This window comes from Nerophis lumbriciformis, linkage group LG34 (assembly GCF_033978685.3).
Source record: "Nerophis lumbriciformis linkage group LG34, RoL_Nlum_v2.1, whole genome shotgun sequence".
Classification (NCBI taxonomy): Eukaryota; Metazoa; Chordata; class Actinopteri; order Syngnathiformes; family Syngnathidae; genus Nerophis; species Nerophis lumbriciformis.
This window is the reverse complement of record NC_084581.2, coordinates 23642870-23649425: the sequence shown is the minus strand read 5'-3', so window position 1 is coordinate 23649425 and position 6556 is coordinate 23642870.

Genomic DNA, 6556 nt, shown 5'->3' with positions numbered 1-6556 from the left:
GTGTGAAGTCCAAGTGTCCATGCACACTTTAATGCGATTATTGGTCATACGCCATGTGCTTCCCGTACACTGGGGGGCGCTTATTTCATTTTAGCCGGATAAATGAATTCCTTTTCCGGGTGACCTCTGACGTCACACTAGCCAGGTGCGGATCCTTACAACTTGTTTTAAGTGATGTCCGCTGTAATTTTGGCACAGATGACAAATATTACGTCTTTAATGGCTAAGATGATGTTAAATAGCAGACAGCATCAAGAAATTCTCTTAGATTGCGCTACGAACATGACGCTGCCAAGAATGTATTGGGGCGGATGCAAGTCCGATGCAAAGAAAGACTGATGGGAAAAGTTTTTTCGAAGGAATTTTTCGGACAAAAGTCATGGAAACAAAACTTTTGAATGTCTCCGAGTTCATTGAAAAGGCTCTGTGGAATGATGGAAGGAGTTTTAAATCCGAAAGAAAAGACCGTTCGTGCCCCGACTGACACTGTTCCATATGAAGGTTGCTATTATTCTGGACTATCTTGCTAGTTGTGTGAAATACAAAGTTATTGTTAATCAGTTTTTTTAGTGCACAAATGCAGCATGACGAGGTTTGTGTACTCTTTATTATTTGGGAGAGTGGCCATGCCAGCAACCTGAGGGTTCCTGGTTCAATTCCCAGTTTCTACCAACCAAGTCACGTCCGTAGTGTCCTTGAGCAAGACACTTCACCCTTGCTCCTGATGGGTCGTGGTTAGCTCCCGCTATCAGTGTGTGAATGTGTGTGTGAATGGGTGAATGTGGAAATAGTGTCAAAGCGCTTTGAGTACCTTGAAGGTAGAAAAGCGCTATACAAGTATAACCCATTTATTTATTTACCTGCTTCATGGGCAGCATGGTGGAACAAGGGTTAGTGCATGTGCCTGAGTTCAATCCCAGGCTCAGGGTCTTTCTGTGTGGAGTTTGCATGTCCTCCCCGTGACTGCGTGGGTTCCCTCCGGGTACTCCGGCTTCCTCCCACTTCCAAAGACATGCACCTGGGGATAAGTTGATTGGCAACACTAAATTGGCCCTAGTGTGTGAATGTGAGTGCGAATATTGTTTATCTGTGTTGGCCCTGCGCAAAGGTGGCGACTTGTCCAGGGTGTCGCCCCGCCTTCCGCCTGAATGCAGCTGAGATAGGCTCCAGCACCCCCTGCGGCTCCGAAATGGATACCTGCTTTATCTTTATCACATGACCATTGCTGGAGAAATACTATACAGGAAGACATTTACGCACTACTGAGCATTGAACAATGTGCAAAACGGGTTATTTTCTGGCGCATTAAAAAAATCAATTAAGCCGCATTAGCAATTAAAACATATCTTATGTGGTACTGTCAAAATTAAAATGGCAAAAAACATATTAAAAGTGAAAATATAAAATATTTGAACTCACAATTTGTAGAGCCCATTCGACACCATATAAGCCAGCAGTATCCCTCGTAGTGATTCAAGTGGAAGTGGCGGGCATTTCCCCATTTCATCGCCAGAAAAGCTGAGCTAGCTTCCGGGGTTGACCGACATCGTCTCACAAGATGTAGTTTCTCTTTAAATATCCTTCTTGAAAATGGCCTTGCAAACATATATCTGCCACCTAATCAACGTTTTGTTCTCCTTCTCTTCTAGCCCGGTCTGGCTACGGCACAACACTTTCCGCTTCCTGCTAAATTGAAACTTGTGATTGGATACTCACTTTGGAATGAGAAGTGAGTATCCAATCACAGTCTCGTTAACATCAGGCTACTTAGATAGGCTACCGTCAACAACTTGTGATCAGATTGGCTATCGCAACTGTCTATCAACTGTATGTGTTCTCAAATTCATCCGCTAACGGTCCCGGTGTGTAACTAATCACAGGACGTGATTAGTTAGTTGAGGCCATCTAGAAGGCCTTACTGACAACAACTCATGATCTGATTGGCTATGGCAATTGTCTATCAAGTGTATGTCCCCGTTCACTTACAGTGCACGGACGCCCGCATTGTTGATTCTGAAGGCACATTTGGTACAGCATGGCAACGTAAACTACCTGATTGGATACAAACTCTAACCTAAAAACAACAGCACTTGAATGAGCATAATATGACATTGTGGGGCTCTTGCTCCTCCGGGTTCGTTGGACCACCAAGGACGGACATGACAGCCTCGTTCATGGTTAAGAACAATGATTTATTTAGCAATAATCGTTTCTTCTTGTCCTTTCCCACCATCAGGTTCTTGCCAGTTCTCGCTCTCACTCTCGTTCGTTTCGTGTTCGTGTCCCACCATCAACAACGACAACTCTCTCTCTCCTTCCCGACTGCTGCCTTTAACAGAGCGACAGGTGATCAGACAAACACTCTCAGCTGTGTCATCTACGCACCTGCCGCTGATCTCGAAGCCGGTCCTGGCACACACCCTGCTTCTCTGCAGGTCCGCAGGCCACGCCCCCCCACAGACATGAAGAGATAATGAATACTTTTAGATATTTAGGGAAAGTAAATTTAAAAATTTTTTTTTTTTTAATTATGATAAATTATTTAATTATGATCATGGTTTCTGGTTATGTCAAGCCAGCAGAGAAGACCCACCACTGGTCTTAGTACATGCAAACCTTTAGAAAATCAGGCCTATAATTGTCCAGCTTCATGATTGCAACACTATCATAAAGCTGAGTCATAAGGCACATTGCAAAGTGCTTGTTTTGAAAAGGTCTTTCAACTACCAGGTTTTTTTATTTATTTCTGGCCACATATCAAGAACACAGGTAAGCCAGCTGCGCCGACTGTGTTACATGTTGCCCGCCACGTTCTCCGCCAGGCCCAATTTTCCTCTGATCCTAAAAGTTAACAAACCATTGTGGCAAATAATTTGCTTCCAGCTGTGTGTACGCCCACGTCCGTTCCACCTGTGCGTCATCAGAGAACGTTGCTCGACAATAAATGAGCACAAGACAAATAACAAATGAGCATCAGACAAATAAAGTCATCAGTATTGTGTTACTAAGTAGAATGTACTGGCAATTAAACAAGTATTAGATATTGAACGCCATGTAAATAAACATTGTGTTGTTAGGTAGTACTGGCAATGGGTCATGGGACATGCTTGTGTTTTCACGGCCTGGTACTGGAACGCAGCACCGTGTTGGAAAGAACAGACATTTTCCATTGGACGTGGCTTTTATGGCTGTTGTTCTCCCCCATGACTTGATTCATATTCAAGTCTAGCAGGACAAAAAAAAAAAAAAAAAAAGACAGCATTAGTGCTGACCTCAGCACATTTCTTTTTCAGCCTAACGAGTAAATCCAATTGAGTTCTGCCAAGCACCGTCTACTGCCAGTACCGGCAGTAACGTTTACGGCACCTTCAAACGTCTAAATGACGTGTCATTCCAAAGGTATGCACACACACAATGAAATGATCTCAAAGAAAAGTGTCCCAGACACACAGGGAGTAGGTTGTTTTTTCAAAAAACATGAATGTCTCTTCCCAGATTGATATAGAACAGAATAGAATAGAACCCCTCAACTGTCACTGTCGGTATAGTTAACGACACAATTAGGTGCCATCCATCAATGCAATAAAAAAACAAAAAAAACCAAAAAAATATATACCGTATTTTCCGCACTATAAGCCGCCCCGGGTTATTAGCCGCACCTTCAATGAATGGCATATTTCAAAACTTTGTCCACCTATAAGCCGCCCCGGACTATAAGCCGCGCCTACGCTGCGCTAAAGGGAATGTCAAAAAAACAGTCAGATAGGTCAGTCAAACTTTAATAATATATTAAAAACCAGCGTTCTAACAACTCTGTCCCAAAATGTACGCAAATGTGCAATCACAAACATAGTAAAATTCAAAATAGTGCAGAGCAATAGCAACATAATGTTGCTCGAACGTTAATGTCACAACACACAAAATAAACATAGCGCTCACTTTCTGAAGTTATTCTTCATTTGTAAATCCTTCGAATTCTTCGTCTTCGGTGTCCGAATTGAAAAGTTGGGCAAATGTGGGATCCAAAATGGCCGGTTCCGTCTCGTCGAAGTCATCGGAGTCAGTGTCACTGTTGTCCAGCAGTTCTGTGAATCCTGCCTTCCGGAAAGCTCGGACCACAGTTGTGACCGAAATATCTGCCCAGGCATTTACGATCCACTGGCAGATGTTGGCGTATGTCGTCCGGCGCTGTCTGCCTGTCTTAGTGAAGGTGTGTTCGCCTTCGGTCATCCATTGTTCCCACGCAGTTAGCAGTCTAGCTTCGAATGCCCTGTTGACACCAATATCTAGCGGCTGGAGGTCTTTTGTCAATCCACCCGGAATGACGGCGAGTATTGAATTAAGCGCGTAAGCGTGTCTCTTAATGTGATGTTATGAGCTAGCAAATATAACAACTACACTACCCAGCATGCAACGATAGTGACGAGCATGCGCGGTAGCCCTGAGAAGCGTTGTTGTATGCTGGCAGTTAGAATGTGGTTATGAGCACGCTGTGAGTAAACGTTGAGAACTCAGTTAACACGCCTTGTCTGCATTATTTATAATTAGACAGACAACACACTTAATAGGAGCCATTTTGGGGTCTTTACATAAACGCACAAATGGAAATGAAACGTCACATATCCCAGCATGCACCGCGCGCTTCTTCTTCTTCTTCCGGGGCGGGTGGTTGCTTACAGTAGAAAAAGAAGCACTTCCTGTTCTATGGGGGCGAGTGCTTACCTTGGCGGTTGCTTGCGTAGAAGAAGAAGCGCTTCCTGTTCTACCGGGAAAAAAGATGGCGGCTGTTTACCGAAGTTGCGAGACCGAAACTTTATGAAAATGAATCTTAATATTTATCCAATTATAAAGCGCACCGGGTTAAAAGCCGCACTGTCAGCTTTTGAGTAAATTTGTGGTTTTTAGGTGCGGCTAATGGTGCGGAAAATACGGTAGTAGTGTTGTCCCAATACCAATATTTTGGTACCGGTACCAAAATGTATTTCGATACCTTTCGGTACTTTTCTAAATAAAGGGACCACAAAAAATGGCATTATTGGCTTTATTTTAACAACAAATCTTAGGGTACATTAAACATATGTTTCTTATTGCAATCGAAGAACAATTTTGTCCTTAAATAAAATAGTGAACGTACAAGACAACTTGTCTTTTAGTAGTAAGTAAACAAACAAAGGCTCCTAATTTAGTCTGCTGACATATGCAGTAACATCCATCCATCCATCTATTTCCTACCGCTTGTCCCTTTTGGGGTCGCGGGGGGCGCTGGAGCCTATCTCAGCTACAATCGGGTGGAAGGCGGGGTACACCCTGGACAAGTCGCCACCTCATCGCAGGGCCAACACAGATAGACAGACAACATTCACACTCACATTCACACACTAGGGTCAATTTAGTGTTGCCAATCAACCTATCCCCAGGTGCATGTCTTTGGAGGTGGGAGGAAGCCGGAGTACCCGGAGGGAACCCACGCAGTCACGGGGAGAACATGCAAACTCCACACAGGGAGATCCCGAGCCCAGGAGTGAACCCAGGACTACTCAGGACCTTCGTATTGTGAGGCAGACGGACTAACCCAGCGTTTCTCAAAGTGTGGGGCGCGCCCCACTGGTGGGGAATAGAGACATGACAGGTGGGGCGCGAGGAACGGGAGGGAATTTCACTTAAATTTTTTAATTTTTAATTTTTTTTTTTAGATTTTTTTTTTTTTTACTATGCTTTCATTTTCTATACACACTGTAAATCACTTTGTGATTCTGTCTGTGAAATCCGCTTTATAAATAAATGTAAATTACTTATTTTTCCTGTAGGCTTTACATTTCTAGGTAGGAGCAAAAGTTTGACAGACATAGCAACAGTAACTAATGGGGGCGGGGCTAAGCGGAACAAACTTGACGAGACAAGCGCAGCAAAATGAAAAGCTGTCCCACTGTCAAACGACACAGTTGCGAGACGTATATGCGACATTGCAAGTGATCTTGAGGAACAACTCGGAGACAAATGAAAATAAAGTCGTTTTGCTTTACAAGTGGACGAAGCTACTGACAGCAATAAAGACTGCCTGTTCATCGCATACGTCCGCTTTGTGAATGGCGAGTCACTGTGCGAGGATTTGCTGTTTTGCAAATACATCAAAAATAGAGCCTCTGCTGATGAGCTGTTCAAGATAATGGACAGTTTCCTCAAAGAACACGACCTTAAATGGGAAAACTGTGTGGGCTTTTGCTCTGATGGCGCAATGACCATGGCAGGGTCAAGAAACAAGCTGCAGGCTCTAATAAAGAGGGTTGCGCCAAATGCGCATTGGACACACTGTGTCATTCACCGGGAAGCACTCGCGTCAAGGCAGCTCAGCCCCGAACTCAATGAGGTTTTAACAGATGTGAGCGCGGTAAATTTGATCAAAACACGACCACTGAAAGCGCGACTATTCTCTGCACTGTGTGAGGAAATGGGAGTTGATCATACAGCCGTGCTGTTTCACCATACTTGCCAACCTTGAGACCTCCGATTTCGGGAGGTGGGGGTGGGGAGCGCGGTTTGGGGTGGGGGCGTGGAG